Source organism: Anopheles gambiae, chromosome 2 (assembly GCF_943734735.2).
Source record: "Anopheles gambiae chromosome 2, idAnoGambNW_F1_1, whole genome shotgun sequence".
In the NCBI taxonomy this organism is placed as follows: domain Eukaryota; kingdom Metazoa; phylum Arthropoda; class Insecta; order Diptera; family Culicidae; genus Anopheles; species Anopheles gambiae.
In genome coordinates this window covers 6,603,092-6,620,042 of record NC_064601.1, presented here as the reverse complement: position 1 = coordinate 6,620,042, position 16,951 = coordinate 6,603,092, and the positions used below count along the sequence as shown (strand labels likewise).

The following is a 16,951-nucleotide window of genomic DNA, read 5'->3' as shown; positions in this document are numbered from 1 at the left end:
ATCAGTTGGCCGTCATCGTTTGGTGTTAGGTTCTGGAGTGGATATTTCTGAAGTACGAAGGCGACACTCCGAACTGGTCGTGTTATGTCTGGTTCGTCCGTGTGTCGTCTTTTTGTACGTAAGTCTCAATGGTACGAGTGTCCTGCTCTCTTCGCCGAGGACCACATTCACTAACGAGCTCTCGGTGTGCACTCGCAAGGGACTTTGTGCACTATATTAGGTTTTTTTCTTCCCCCAGTAAAGTTATCGCTTTAGAGCGCTTATAGAGACCTGTTGGGGGAGCAAAGATGTCATTCAACGTGTCAGTTTAACAAGATGGATCTGTTGCGAAGTATTTATTTTGTTGTTGAATACTTCAATGGTTAGTGTCTTGCTTGGAGAAACACTTCATTCAGCTGATATGGCATGAAGAGGCAGTATTTAAGGAGATGGATCTTCGGAAATACCCTATTCTGTCATATGTTCATGTAACCTTGTGCTCTATTTCTTGTTCTTACATACATTTGCCCTATACTGAGGACAATTAATTAAGTATTTGCAATAAATGCCATTTCAAGTGCAAACATGCAGAATGGAGAACTTTTACTTTCCTGAACTTTTTACAAAAGTGATGCAATCAAACATTCTTCATTCGTTCCTCTTTTACGTTTGGCTGGCAACAAAAGTAGCGAACGCAAGTAGTCGTTGCTGGTGAAAGACGCAACAACAAAAAAAACCATCACAAAAGTTTTGAGAAAGCTAAAGCGATTACGAACTGAATTACAGTGCACTGCAGCAGCATCCTTATCTCCTGCTTACAAACGCTTCCCTATTACGGAAGAGAAACATTGAAAAGTGATCACTATCTCACGCTCTTCCCGTCAACGTCTTCTTCGCTTCGGCTGCAAGAAAACGACCACGAGCCAGTGCTGCAGGAGCGCGGCCTGCACCGTGAACTGAAGCTGCATCCCTCTTTCTTCTCTTCCAAAAAATAACTCTACCACCAGATGGCGCTGTTCCAGCATCTCATCCCGTTTTCGTGCACTTTTCTGCAAGCGAGCGCACACAAACACACACACTTGGCAACACCTCCGACACCCCAAAACGCACCGATGCACATGTGTGTGGGCGCGAGCCGGGGTTATGTGGTCACTGTTGCTGCATTATCGTACGTCAGTAATATGCGGCCATGTTGTATGACCGGAGGGTGTATTGGTGTGCTGGTCTCTCTATTTTCTCAACTGCTGCACCAAGCAGCAGCAGCAGATCCTTTTGCTACCTCCACAATGCGCGCTGTGTGCAAGGACTTTAGCCCTCTCTTCCCCTCTGGTGAGGCACCGCCGGGGTATATGGGACCGGTCGACGTGTAGCATATGGTTTTCGGGCTCGCACCCGACGGCCCCGAACCCGGCACATGCACTCTGCTGCTCTCAGATCTGCGCGCCACATGGTCGTCGTCAGCAGGCAGCAGCATCACCACGTACCACCTTCCAAGTGTGGTAGCTCCGTCTGCATCTTCTCCTTCCGTGTCTGTCCTCTTCTTTCCCGCGGCGTATATAGAAGACGGCCGCACACACATACGGCGCGGCTTCGGCTCCCGTACAAATCTTTCACCTTTTCGCTCTCACTCTCATTCTCTCTATGAAATGAATCACGCACACTGCCGTCGATGAGTGTATATTCCGTATTCTGCAAAGGAAAAGTAATGTACCCGTAAGCCGGGAAAACCCAGCAACCACAGCCACCACCTCCCTCGGCGGTGTGCACAGCTCACAGCTCTCTCACACATACGAACGCGCCCTCCGCGTCTTCTTAGGTCTCGGTCTCCGCTCGCACACTCTGTTTCTCTGTCTTACACTCAGTTCATTCTCTCTCTCTCTCCGGTTGCAATAGCGCGACCCTTCGACGGCGGTGTTCGGTTGCGCGTTTCCTTTTGGCACGGGGAAAATGGAACTTCAAGTCGTCCGGTCCCTCAAGTTGGCCGGCAGTTTCTCAGCAGCAGCTGTCGCAACAGCAACGACCGAGAGTAGCAGCAGTCCGTCGCTGTGTGTGCCGTGTACGCGGGTGTAGTGCTGTGCGGATTCTCTGTCCCGGTGCCGTGGCGCGTCGCGCTTTTTTGCTGTGTTTGCGTTTGGCTACTCGCTTGTCCCCTTTACCGCGTGTGGAAGATGATGGTAAAGCGGGGGAAGATAGTGAAGGTTGGGCGATGATGATGATCCTTTCGGAAAAGGGGAAAAAAGGGGCCACAATGGGATTTGGGTAGAAAAAACGGCCAAATCCGTTCAAGAGAGAAAGGTTCTGCTGTGTAAAACCTCTCCACGCGAAGAAAGGAGAAAACAAAGTGAAAGAAATAGAATGATTTTGTGTGAGTGCGTGTACAATAATGGTCGGTTGTGTTGGTGTTTCGGTTTAAGGGGTGTGTGTGTGTGGGTATTGAAAAGAGAGAGAGAGAGCAAAAGGATATCGGCAGATGCACACCAACAGCATCGTTGCAGCGGCGGCGTGTACACCTGCGTCGAAATGCAGTTTCGAAATGCAGTGAGCACAAGCAAACCTGATGCATTCGTCCCTTCCTTATCGCGCTCATGCCTGGTGTGGCGGAATGTGCGTTTGTGTGGTGCTGGTGCTCTCTGGGAAGAAGGATAGGCCTGTGTGTGTGGGGGCGTGAGCCAGATGCATCCTTATGCTTGCTGTGTGCGCATCTTGGCATCAATGAAGACACACACGACGGTATATGCAACATGTGAAACAGATTCGCCCACAGTGACGTGAATGAAGTCGTATCGACTCAACTATACTGATTTTAACATACACAAGAAGTCTACTAAACTCTCCCCAAAAAGCGATTTCTGTACAGTATTTTTCCCACTGTAACTCTCTGGCAACGTTGTCTTTTTTCTCCAAATTTCCCCAAAATTTCCAAGAACGAAGGCCAAGAAGTTGTATCGCTGCGTGCTGTAATGCGCCTGCGTGTCCTAAACACTCTCGAGGCACAGGGTGGTGTTTCTGTGTGCATAAGTGTCTTTCTGTCTGTGTGTGTTTGTTTGTATGTGTTTGCTGAAAAGGGGAGGCGGCCAGTTTTTGAGAGAGTGTGTATGCACAACTGCTGTAAACAAATAGTGGCACGCAGAGGCGGCAAAATAACAGCAGGCTCGCTATCGGCATCTCTTTCTCTCTTTCTCAATGCCACCTCGATTGGTGTGTGTGTGCCTCGTCGCGTCGTCCGACACTGGAGTTTTGGTTTCGTTCCTGTGTACAGAAGTGGGTAAAAAGAGAGAGAGAGAGGGAGAGAACGAGAGAAGCCCACCCGTGAGTGAGTGAGAAGGAGTGAACCGTGTGATGCCACGACGTGCGTTTGAGAGAGTGTGTTTGGGAGAAGCAACAGAAGAAGCAAACAAAAAAAAAAAACACGTAGATGAAACGGATAATATACACCAGTTGAGTAATCAAAGGCAACAAAAGCAGCAGCAGCGGCAGCAGGGAAAAACAAATCATGTAAATCCGTGCTGCTAAATTATTCAGCGCGGTGAAAAACCCGTCAAGTCAAGCGCAGAGAAAAATGGAACCTTTGCCACTAGCCACCACCACCGCACAAAAAAAACCCAGCATTCATCCCCCGTGTGGCATCATGGCCGGCCCCTACAGTGTTGCCAGTAACTAGATTGCACTACACATAGCGCGCACACGGGTGCTGCAACTCGCTGACGGTGGTCGTGTCTGCACACGGAGCACACGGAACCGCTACTACCGATGCTTGGGGGGGTAGTGGTAGTGGCCATGTTGATTTTGCCACCTCCTATCGTATGCAAAAACTTTGAATGGCACACACTGTGGGTGGGGTTCGCACGATGGATGCAGTTAGGCTGGGATGGGGTGGAATGGATTGCGCGTGCTGTACGCAATGACAAGTTTTCCAATGAAATGATATACTTATGTACATAAACTGTCTTAAAAATTGATTTGATTGGGTGTCAACTTTTGAAAAGAGATTAGAGTATTTTTTCTAATTTTTAGAACCGCTTTGTGGAGGGTTACGATTGAACGTTTAATGATTCTATTGCGATTTGATACTTGATAACGAAATATTAAATGTATTGTCTTGATGAAGGGCAAACATGTGATGTGTAATATCTTATTTAGTCTTTGTAAACTGTTTTGTACTCAATAATGCACAATAATGCTGTAGAGTTTGATCTGTTCTAAAAGAGTGTCCGTGATTGTAATCAATTTCCCTTTCCAGTGTGTGAAGTGTGAATATCTGTGCATAATAATGTTTGTGAAATAGTCAACAACCTTTAGCCGGTTTTAAAACACAATATTAAATCTTCTTCGCATTCTGTTAGTGTGTGTGCATACAAAACAATACACGATTGAACCTGCTGCCTAACTGTGTTTTACCGTCGGCATTTTAACGGACTCTCGCTCTCCTTCGCTTAAAACACACGATGATGGTGGTGTTGTGATATCGCGGTCCACCGACGACACCGGATCAATTTTGCCTGAAATAAAACAAAAAAAAACAGGCTCGCCCGTCTGGCCCAGTAGACAGAAGAGTGGGCGGCAGAGCCGACGGGGGAGGGGCACACATCATTATCATCGTCCCATCGTCTGCGGCAATTATTTGTGTCGGTCGTTCCTGCTGCTGTTCCTGCTGCTTGTTATCGCCAGCCACCCGCTTAACCGAATCCAATCAACATGGAATGGATACCACGAGGATTGGCAAACATTCATGCTCCAATACCACTACCCGGTAAGAGACACCGCCACCAGCAGCAGTAGCAGCAGCTACAACAGGTTTTGAATACAGTACGACGAGGTATGGCTGACGAATGGCGCAACATGACAGTCATCAGCTCTAAAGCGGATTAACAACCGTCGGTTAGAGTTGTGGGTGTGTGTGTGTTCGCGTGTAATGGTGAAGAGTAACAGATTTGCTACTTACATCGATGCTTTTCAAAGCTTTTACGAGCAAAAAAACAAAAAAAACATTGCATCCGAAAAGGGATAAAGACGACTTGCTCGTCCGTGTACAGCCAACGTATGAAAGGGAATAAATTCCCTGGAAAAGCTTGGAATGTAAAATATCTACATTGTACGGCTCTCTAAGCTGCTTTTGCTGAACGTTCTTGGGAAGGGTTTGTTGCTGCGTGCGTTGGCAAAGGAAAAGAAACGAAGCGCCCGATTTTTGACCCAAAAGTCAATCGCTGCCAAGTGGAGGAAGTCTCTATCCTACCTTCTGCTGCTCCGTGTTATTATGCAAATCATGAGCTCTTGTGTGTGTGTGCGCGCGCGTGCTTTTTTCTCCCATTACACTCGACAAAATGTTTGCCCAAGGAGCAGCAGCATCAGCAGCAGTGCTCAAGTGCAAACTTGCTCGTTTTTTTGTCGGTGGGAAGTGAAGAAAACAGTGTATCTTTTTGTGTGTGTGTGTGTTTGAAGGAAACGGCAAAAAACGCCTTTCCAGGGGGGGAGGGGGAGAGAAAAGCATCCGACACTTGAAGACGGTTAGAGATTTGTTCACTTTGTCGCGTTCCATTTTATGTTTTTCAAAGCATTTTCCACTTCACTCCCGGAGGGGGAGAGAGAAAGAGAGTATCAACCAGAAACCAGAAAAAGAAAGTTACACTGTGAAGCGCAATAGTAGACGCCCGCGACTGTTGTGAAGTTTGCTAGGGATGGTTTTCTTTTATTCTTCCTTCCATTCCATTCTTTTGCGCGAGCAAAGGTAAAGCTCCTCAAGTGAAGGTTGAACCGCCGGGGGCTTTGGAGAGGGCAAAAATGTTGGCAAAATAAGATGTCGGGACCCGTTTGCTGGTGGTGCCCTTTTCGCACTGACTCTGGGCTTCTTTTTTCTATCGGTCTTAATGTCAACCCACTACTGTTGGTCGGGAAGAAGGAAATACAGAGAGAGAGAGAGAGAGAGAGAGGGAGTCTGAATTTCTGTGGCAAAACGTTCAACTTTTCCGACGAGCGTTTTTTTTTTCCCTATTATTATGATGGCTGCGCGTGGAGAGAGTGGAAAGAAAATGGGTAAATCCTAGAAAATTCCTTCCACGTGGGGGCAAAAAAAGTTTGACTTTCTTCGCCATATTTCATACTCCTTTTGTACAATGTTTGCAATCAAAATGATAGAAATTGCGAAGAAAGTGTGTAATATGGCATTTGAGGGGATGTTTGAACGACTCAGAAGCTCTAAGCAATGCTTTGTTTGCTTGACTATTTTTGCATTCAAATTTCGATTCAGCAAAAATGAGAAATATTTTGAAGGAAAAAAAATCCCAACAAAAATGGTTCCTCGTCAGGTTATTGGTCCCGAATATTCATTTCAATTAAATGAGCAATCTACCCTTCGAAACACGTCACGCACGTGCCTTTGTTCCACACACACACACACATACACATAAAGCTCCATTTCTAAGCCACCATAATTGTACGCCTTAATACTCTGTGCTAATAAGCCAAAAGATTGACCGCATTCCGAACGGCAGACGGCACGAAGGTGTAGTGTAGTGCTGTGCGCAGAGCAGTGTGGCGCTGAATTATGGTTACAAAATCCTCACCACACACACACACACACACACATACACACAAATCACATCACACCATTGCCCCGCCGCTGCTCCACTCGTGTAGCCTATTTCCTTGTTACGCGTCCGGAAAATTGCTGTGAGGAAACACTGTGAGCAGCAAATCAGCACGTTCCGGTATGTGTTCACTTTTTGTTCTGCTGTTGTTGTTGTTGTTGTTGAACGATTGGTAAATTGCGTGCGAGTGGTGTATTCGTGTGTGTGTTTGTGTGGGAGTGTATTTATGTATAGGTGAGACAATAATGATTAGAGGGCTGTCAAGTGGGCAAACGGAGGTTTTGTAAGTGGAAAAACTGTAGCTAAGTACTGCAAAAACAGGGCTTTACCAAAGGGGAAACGAGCTAGAGAGAGAGAAAGAGAGAGAGCGAGAGAGAGTAGTCCTTGTTCTGTGAGACATACTCACTCACACACTGACTGGTTGGGTTAGGGAGAGAAGTGGATTTTGTAGGGGAAAAACGCTGTGGCTCCTTTTCGTTTATCTACATTCTCTCGTTGCTTGAGTAAATACGCTCTCTCTCTCTCGCTTCCTTGTTTCAAGCAAATGTTCATCCCTCTCGAACGCTCGGTCGCTTTCCGTTTTCTTCCCATTAAAAACTTCTTCCTCACCCAACACACACTCTCAGACGGCGAAGCAGTAACGCGGTATACGGCCGAAGGACTTATGGGCTGGGGTTGCAGGGAGGAGAGAAAACTCGACACTCTAGCTGCAAACCCGGTTGCTCCGGGTACGTACGAAGTTCGCCGTTGTGTGTGTCGTCGTCGTCCCCCGCCTGCTGTTTATTATCCACTTGAGTTCATATTTAATTTGACATCGACACCATCACCATTAAAGCGAGCGAGTCACTTCGGTTCACTAAGTGGGTGGTAAATACGCGCTGCCACCCCCCGCTGTCCCCTTCTGTTTCCTCCCTCCCGTTTTTGGGTGAGTTGGGGAAAATTTGCCCGCTTTCTGGTTGTGCTCTGCCGTGTATCGCCTCGCCGCGTGCGCTATTCGATGGAGACGCCCGGTACACGGCGCTCCTTTCTCTCGGTGTGGTGGCGTGGCTGGGGGTCGATGGATGCGCATGGTGCTTTTCGTGCTCGCGTGCTCACCGGGGCGGGGGCACGAGCGAGATGGTACGAGAAATTGATTTACGCTGCGGAAACCGGATGGGCGTTTTTGTGTGGACGATGAGACTGAGTGTGGAAATGGGGGAAGGATGTTTGATGAAAAATGAAAATGCTTGGTGTGGCGCAAACTGTTGAGGAAGAAAGCCACAAGGGGGGGAGGGAGGGGAAGAGGAAGGGGGTGCTTCTTTTTCATCTTCGCATCCGGTCGGGAAAGGCGGATCGTTTCATGTCTCTTTTTGCCGCCTCCCACGCCACCACCACGCCACCACCGGCTCTGTACATACAGTTTAACCTCGAACCAGCAAATAATCGTTCCGAGCACGGGGATGATAGCGAGACACGGGTGGATACGGCGAGATGATACGGATTTATCTAATTAGTGGGCTGATAAAATACTTCCCAAACCGTGGGGGTGGTTGGGTGGATGGTGGTTGGCAGGTCGGGTGTCATGCTCCCTTCAACTTTCAGCCATGTTTTGGTTTTGCACTTTGCGTGCCCCCGAACAGAATGTTTCACGCTGGTCGGCCAAAAAACCTTCTCCCCTTGTTGCCGCATTCCATCGCCACCTTCTCGGGCGTGTCGTGCGGTCGGGTGTGGGTGGGTGTGTGTGGGTGAATAGAAAGAAATACGACCGGATCAAGATGTGTGTAGGGTTTGTGCCGACGGGACTGGTGGGTGGGTGTGGTTTTTATTTGCGACCATATTTCAGCCCGGATTGACACGACGACGACGACGTCGTCAGGGACCATTTCGGGCGGTGCGTTGTTTTGTTCGTTCTTTGTTCTTTTTTTGTGCTACGATTTGTAATCGTCATTTGTCGTCATGTTTTTGTTTTATGTGTCGATGTGTGTTTTTGTTTTTGTCCCTTCATTTCGATTTTTTTTTTCTCTCGTTCGCTCCTCCGGTTCATCGTGGTGTTAACATTTTATTTCATTTTTATTACAAGCTGGGAAGTAATTTCCCCTTTTCCCGTTGCCCCCTGTTCACGGAGGGCTTTTTTTATTTGCTTTATTATGTTTACCTACCGATTTTCCTTTTCGGTGTGTGTATGTTTTTTTCGTTTTATTTCCGTTTGCTCTCTTTTATCGTTCTCACCCTCGCAAGGGTGTGATGTTTTCCCGATCGCTACCGATTTGTGTGTGTGTTTTGGTTTGTTTTCTTCTCAATAGTCCAAACGAAACTTCTTAGAAATCACAGCCCGCCACTCCTACACACCCATGCCACGTCATGCCATGATGCTATGCCGCGTGGGAAGGAAACTGATCCGCCCCTGCTGTTGCTCATTTTCCAGCGTCGGTTGGGGTTGAGTTTTTCTTTTTCCATGTTTTTGACACTGTCCGTGTCACCGAGAAAGAGAGAGAGGTGGACAAAGTTTGAGCATCCAGCCAACAACAACGCCTCACTGTTTCTACATACTAAACACAAACACCAACCAACCAAACACAGACGTTTTATTCTTCCTCTGCTCACGGTAATAGCCATCGTTGGGGGAGGAGGACCTTTTGTTGTTGTTTGTTTTAGTTTGCTGAGCACGTTTTGTGGAAGAATTTGATTTGACTTATTGCGATGCGGAATGGTAAACTTCGATCGAGTATTAAATTGGAACATCCGTCAATTGGTCAACCCAACTCCGTTTGTAGCTCTTGTAGAGAGGAAAGATATCGCTTTTGCTTTGACTGCTTTGTAGTCTTCCATTAGGTATTGATTAGTTGAATAATTACACCCAAATAATACAACAGCAGTTTTTTAACCCAATTCGTTCCTTAAATTCTTTTACTTCTACGCAACATTCCCACACAATCTTTCGCACCGTGTAGGAAAATCACGCTCACAGTGGAACGAAAAAGAAGATCAATCGATTGAAATCGTAGTCTAAAATTACCTTTACGGTCGTGCACCACCCACTCGCTTTTGCCTTCCTTCGCCGCGGAGTTCTGCATTTCAAAGGATACGGGAAAACACAAACAAATCAACAAAGTTCATGACGGGCAGTGACGGGTATCGGATCAGAACGAAGCTGTGTTGTACCACCCGGAATCACCCGGAGAGAGAGAAAGTGAAAGAGAGAGATTAACCGCTTACTTACCTACACCCAGCGGGAATGTTGTTGTTGGGTAACGTTTTCTTGGTAACATTTCGGAATCATGTGTGTGTGTGTGTCTGTGTATCGCTAAGCGGGGGCACATTACGGTCGGATATAGTCGTCGGTTTCCGGTTGACATGGCATGGATTCCTGTTCTCCGCCTGCCACTGCTGGCGATGATGCTACCTTCTACACTTCCTTGTCGGACACAGTTGTTGGGAATTCGTTTCGTTGTGTGCGGTTGGTTGGGTTTGCAAATTTTATTGCACTTTTCATCGTCAAAAGATCACCGCCCAGCTCGCAGAAAGGAAAACGGATGGGCCAGCCATGCGATGCAAAAACGTCCGTTGGTGGTGTTTCTTCGTCGTCTTCGGCCCCTTGGCGCGAATCCAGCTTTTACCACTAGTCACAGCTGGTCACAAGCTAAATGAGGAGAAAGGTTGTAGTACCAGCCGACGACAAATTGTGGTTGCCGGTCGCCCATATATAGTGTCACGAACGGCGGCCATTTCGAGTAAAAGAAGCGAAGCGAAATGGCGCATTCATCATGTCCAAGCAGCGCATTCACACCCCAATCCTCGGTTCGTGTCGTGACACATCACAAGCGCGCGTGCTGTGGTTTGCAGCCGGAGTGGAAAGGTGGTTGGTGTGGTTCCGTAGCGCTCCCCCAGCGCTGCTTGGTGTCACATCGTTTGTCGGACGTTTTTCACAGCCTTCATTAACTCCGTGACAGCTTTGATCACACCACTCATCTGTCATAAAATAGATAGAACGGCATGGCGCGCTTTGGGAACACGACGCCGACACCGACGGGCAGAGGGGGGAGGAGAGGGGGGGGGGAGGACAAAGTTAAAACCATTTCACCCCAGGCGGCCGGGGCGCGTTAAATGATTGTTTGTTTATTGCCGTTCTCAATTTTCATGGTATTTTAGTCATTCGTGTGTGTGCACCCTCCTGTGTGTTGCGTGTTTCACATTTTTCCGATCACCACACTCTCCCCTTCGTTCGTTTGCTGTACAGGCGGCGCTCGTTTGTGGTCGATTCAAATTTACACATGTTTGACGCAGGGAAGATAATTTTTCACCCACCGGGTGCTAGGTACACGGAATCGGGAGGAAGGAACCGGGTGTGAAACCTTGCTTGTGTGGGCTGTTGCGAAAAATAGTACGAAATTTTATGAAGTTCCTCTTTCGTTACATGGATGGGGTTTGGTGTGTGTGGTCTTTTACAATGGTCTCACACGACGTTTTTCGCTGCTCATTATGAAAATCTGCTGCAGTCGCGGAAATGGTGCATTATCGTGTTATAGTGGAGTGATTAATTACAGTCAAGAATCACAGTGAAAGAAGCTAAATGCGTTATTTCGCTTGAAATGTTTTGCTGAAAATGAAATATGATGGATACCATCTGCCTTACACAATACAAATGGTAGCGTAACGTTTGTTATGTCATTTTGCATAGCAAAATTGATTGTGCTTGTTAATGAAGCAATAAAACGTGCTTGCTACTGACCATCAGCGTGACAGTCTCCATAGCCGTAAGTCATGATCGTGGAGATATTACAGAGACTTAGATCGCTCCAGTGTTCGAATCCAGTTTTGGAATGTTTTCAATACTTAATGTTGTTCCTTTAATAGCGGATACTTCTCGAGCAACGACTTCTCCTCGATACGTATTCTGCACAAATTTTACACAAATTCTGTAAAAAGTCCTCTTTCCTTGAGTATTTAAATGGCGCGATGACTGATGTTCGAGTGAGGGTAGCAATTATTTTGACATTTTCAAGTTGACAGTTCGCTTCGTGGCGTGTATTCTTGTGGGTGTTTGCCTCCCCGTACAACAGAGGAAGAATGTGTGTGGGTGATGATGGACAAACTCAGCTCTGCTATGAGGAAAAAGTGACTATGTGTGTGTACAACATGGTGTTTGGTATAAGCGTGTGAACTCCCTGGCACGCCATGACGATTCTGCATGCCAACGCATTCATTTGGAGGCACATTGGAATTTAGGAACTAACCTCATCAAACATTCCACACCATTATTATTGACTTTCAGCCATTTCAACGACGTACACACGCGTACACCACCACCAGCCGAAATGGAATTGGTTGGCTAATGGAGGGAACTGCAGAGCATATTTTTGTGATTGGATTTGTTCGACCAAAATGGCATTCAAACACTACCGGCTCGGTTGCGTGTTAAAAGGGGTGTTTTGTGGCTGTCGTAAACGAGTCACCACGAAAAGCTAGTTTTCCAACAGCCACCGCTATTTAACGGGTTTAAATAAACGACTGTGTTTCGTGGTGTAGTTTTCACCAGTAGGTTCACCAAACGAACAGCGGCGATACGTGTTGCACGCCACTGTGTATGTGCGCGCGCGTGGAAATGTGTTTCTTCCATTGACTTATGAAGTAGTTCTTGCACAAGTCCTCCTCGAGAGGGGACTAGTGAAGAGTGCTTATCGCATTTGAAGAAAAAAAAATGTACCAACAAAAGGGCGGAGATTTGCCCGAGCACATCAGAAACAATTTGTTACCGTCCTCAAAACTCTAGCCGGGCGTGAAATTGGCAAATCATTTCCACAAAATCACAGATGATCAACTTTACTTAAATAGGCAAAACTCTTCCCCCGTTCCTTAGCTCTCTCTCCCTCTCTCTCGGGTTGTCTGTAAGCCAATCAACTTTATCGCTTTATCCCATTCCTGCAAATGGCAACACGCTTTGTTGTTGATGTAATCGGATACATCTCAACTGAAGATGGCTATAGGGACAGACAGGGACAGAGGGGGACTATTTGCTACTGCTACTACTACTGCTTCTCCCAATACAAAACACACACACACACAATGCTCGATTCTCGGTCAATAATGTTAAGTTGGGAAACGAGAATTTTATTCTTCCTTTCCCGCTCGTTTCACCCTCTCTCTCTCGCTTTAAATTTGAGTTGAGTTTTCTTCCACCAAGAGGCCAGAGATATGGGGTGAGGTTTCTGCTCAGCCTCCTCTTGTCCGCCCTGGGACTGGTTAGTTCGGTGTTAGTGTCTGTCCCTAAGGGAGCAGACCAGAAGATGCGGGCTTTGCGTGCGCTAAACACATTGGAAAGGGGGCTAGAGATGAGGGGCCGATGTTATGATGGAACAGCGACGACATGCGACGTGCTCTGGGCAGAGGATTCTCGCACCCCTGCTCGCGGCCTTCAGCTTAGAACCGCTCTAGACACATGACCGAAGAGAATCGATAAACCCGCCGAGAGTGTAGTGTGTGGGTTGTAGAATGTGCGTTTTTATTTTTATTACCATCTTCGCCGAGTTTTGTAAACACGCACACACACGCCACTCACTTAAGTGCCTATATTTATCTTGTTGAATGGGATATATATCGTTTTCTTACCCTGCATCCCTCTCCACACGCGCGCCCAGCTCCCTACAACAGATGCTTTATTATTATTTGTGTGTTTAAAAGACGGGTTTTGATCGGGCAGTTTTTTGTTTTGTTTTAGAAGAGGATGTGTTCAGCATGTGTATATCTTTGTGTCTGTTCTTTTTTTTGTTGCGCCCCAGGGGTTGAGGCTCATAACGGTGTAGGATTCAGCAATATTGCATGAGCATTTCAAATAAAAATTCTTCCCAAATTGCTGCGCCGACTAGGAAAAAGCCAATGTGGCTTGGTTGTGAAGGCGAGAGCGAGAGGACGAGAGAGAGAGAGGGTGTTTAAGTAGTACATAATATTAGTAGCCTAAGTTGAATTGTTGTTGAATGATCGAGATGATGTAGATTTTGAAGTGTTTAATATCGTCGTCGTCTCAAGTAGTCCTATTACAGGTCCCCGTTTGGACGGGAATCGATAACAGTAACAAACCATACACAAAAGGGCGTGCGTTTATCCATTCGACCACCGTGCCACTCCAGTGAATGGATGTAAAAAGTGGCTACATGTTCCAATCGAGCAGAATGCTCCTCCGTAAAGAAAGCAAAAGCAAACACAGACAATCTTTATGTTTGCTGGTTTAAATGATTAAGGGACAGAGAAACAATAATAAACAACGGTGGTGTCAACCCAGGAAGAAGAGTCGCGTAATCAATTTATTGGATCAGCGGCATGCCAAGTTCAACCAGACAGACACACGGGATGGGGGCACACTTAACGAACACTTTCTCCTCCTTCACATCAGCATCATCATCATCATGCCGGTGAAATTGATTACGATAATCGAACTCAATTGACAATTGGTTTAATTGTTAACCATTGGGGGTTGTGCATGGTATGGTGATGGTCGAGTTTAAATTATACGAGCAGAACGTAGCGGCTGAAAGGAAGGCAGGGACTCAAGGAGGGTGTGTTTTGAGCGCAAAATCGATAGTGAAGCCTCGTCTTACTTTTTAAAAGCAACTGTTACACTCTCACACAGTTCCGACAGACTGCTGGTTCTGGAATCTTTCCCCCATTTCCAAAAAAAAAAACGGGTTTGATTGAGTTGTAATTGAAGGGGGGTCCAAAGAGAACTAAAAGTAAGCCAAACGGGTGCATTGATCTCGCCGGAAAATGAACACATCAATAAAGCAGGATCTTTTGGAAGAGTGAGTGAGTGAAAGAGTGAGAGAGAAGTGCTACGGATCGATTACTGTGAGAACTTTGATGCAATAGTGGGAACTAGGGAGGGTCGTAAGAGTCGGCAAGAGACTGTGTTGTTACACACAACCCTGATCTCCCTCTATTTTGCCACACCGGGTGTTCCGGTCGCATTGAATGCGTAATAAGTTTTCTTTAGAAATTGCTCTGCGTCCCCTTCCCGCCGATTTTGATGTCTGGCACAACACAGTATGGAAATTATGGTTTCTGTCACACATATCGTTCCTTTTGGGTTCCCGAAAACCTCGGCCAGAACCAGACACATGACCCAAATAAAGGGACCGAGCGCGCAGGGCTAAAGTTTGCATCCGGTTTTGGGCTCGCTGTGTGTATCCGAGAACAATTATCCTTAAGTGATTTTTCCACACTCTGTAAACGGCTGTTGTCCCCTCTGTCCGTGTCCTTGTTCGCACCGTAATATGCTTTCCCGAGAAAACAGCGCCAGCAGCAGGCAGAGGTCCTTACAGACACACACACACCGCCCAAGGGTATAATTCTATTAATCCTTCGCACCCAGCAGCAGCAGCAGCAGCAGCGTGTGTCCTTTGCACCCAAAGTTGCCACAAGGAAGAAGCAACTGTTGAGAAGTGGTTTCTCAACCAGTCCCAAGGGGCCAGACAAAGGACGCCAAAAGAAGCCGGGCTAAAATTGCGTATTTAAAAGGATCATTGACAGATTGGGTACATGTGCTTTGGTTGGTTGGTTGAGGGCCAGTTTAGGTTCGGGACAACTCCCCTTCTTGGGTAGCTAGCTCAAAAACACCTTCGACCTCAAACGAGCGGGGTTTGTAGCACCTACCCTTCAACGAAAGTGCCGGTTTCACCCGGTTTACCGGATCAACAACCCGGTTCTCGCCGCATGTGTTTCGAACCCGCATCTTGAATTCATTCGATACGCGCAAAGATGTGCGTTTTTGTGTGCCTCCATGGGTGTCCTCAAAGCACAGTGTAGAGAAGGGGAAAAAGAGGACTCCGAGGGAACTGGTACATCGCCGTCATATCGCCGCTTGCCAAACGACGAGACACGTGTTCACCCCGGTGGCGGTGTTCGTGGTTTAGCGCGTATCCACGGAGCAGCAGGCCTTGGTTCTTGGTGTGCTTTATTTGGAGGTTAAAATGGAAGGGAAAGGAATCGAACCCAGGCAAACAGCCAATAGTTTTGGTCCAATTTTTAAGCCGCTTACACACAGACTGATACACACACTGACTGCTTTGGTGTTGTACCGCCAGCAGTTGCTGCCCGACAAAAGCTTCTTTAATGGGGCGTGAAATTTCGCTTAAATGTTATTACACCGTTTCGCTTACAACGCTCGGCTCGGGAGGGTATTATCGAGCTTGCTGTTTGTGTTTCTTTTTGGATTGGGTTGGCTGTCTGCACGTAATCTTGGACACGGCAAAAGCCTTTGTTTGTGTACTGAATGATTTCGTCAATGACCTCGGTGAGAGAGAGAGAAGCCTTCGAAGTGTAGCTCAGGATTATTCTAAAAGCTTCTCAAACCAACTGTGCGAACTGTGCGATTTACTTTTGCCAGTTTGTGTAATTTTGATGCTGAAAGCAAAGAGCACAACAATGTGGCATATTTTATAAAATTGTTTAAATTAAAAGAATCATCTATGTGTCTCCCTAAATTGCCCCGAAAGCACCTTATAGGGAAGTAAAAGACCACCTACTCTAGCTCCAATATACTGTTCCCGAAATCGACTACTCGCTATCCAATTATTGAGGTTCAGGCTCCAACACACCAACCACTTTTAGCCGGAAAAGTCAGAAACACTCTGGACACCCCGAAACGTTTAATTATCCGTGTGCTCAGAGTTCCGCTAAATCAAATTACATCGATCGTACAACTCGGCAGCTGCACGGTAGCACCGCGGGAGTGCTTGGAAATGGATTTTTGGAACCGAACCGACGAGGGTCTCTTTGGATGACTTTTGCCGATGAATTCGTGGTAGTAGTTGCCGTTGTATTGGTTGCAAATTGGGCGTAGTGTACCACCCTACCTACCAGCTGTGTACGCTCCCACAGTAGAGGCAGCCTTTTCTGTATGATTCCCAATCCCGGTCTGTTGGAAGAGCAAAACCCACAACCCACCCAAAGCATCGAAGGGAAATTGTGAACCACGTTAGATTGGTTTCAGTTTTGCGCCATGATCGCACTGAGAGGAATATGGAGGCCAAGCACTTCTTGGCACATACCATTACACTGTTCCTGAGGACGGTGGTTAGAAGCAGCAGGAAGCGAAAGGAGTAAGGGAAATCCCAGCACAGTTGGTTGCTTGGTCACGACACCGACCGAACCATGGGGCGAGATGGGATCGATGCAAATTTCAATTCATTTTACGATGCTCCTGTGTGGAATCGCCGGCGGCTGATGAAATTCTAGCGAACAAACGGAGAATTCCCTTTGTGTATGTGCATGCATATTGCCCAGGATGCAATTCAGCTGCACAGCAAGCAAGAGCCCAAAATCAATACTTGTTGAATTTGGTGCTGCCTCTCACTTTGGTGTGTGTGTGTGTGTGTGTGCGTTTACGACTGGTTGCGCAATTGCTCTTGCAATGTAGC

At 46.9% G+C, this 16,951-nt stretch overlaps 1 protein-coding gene across 8 annotated transcripts in view; it reads left to right on the top strand.

The window, feature by feature from the left end:
- LOC1281566 (uncharacterized) overlaps positions 1 to 16,951 on the top strand; it is an 86,425-nt gene that overhangs the window by 62,776 nt on the left and 6,698 nt on the right. The gene's annotated exons all lie outside the window — the stretch shown is intronic.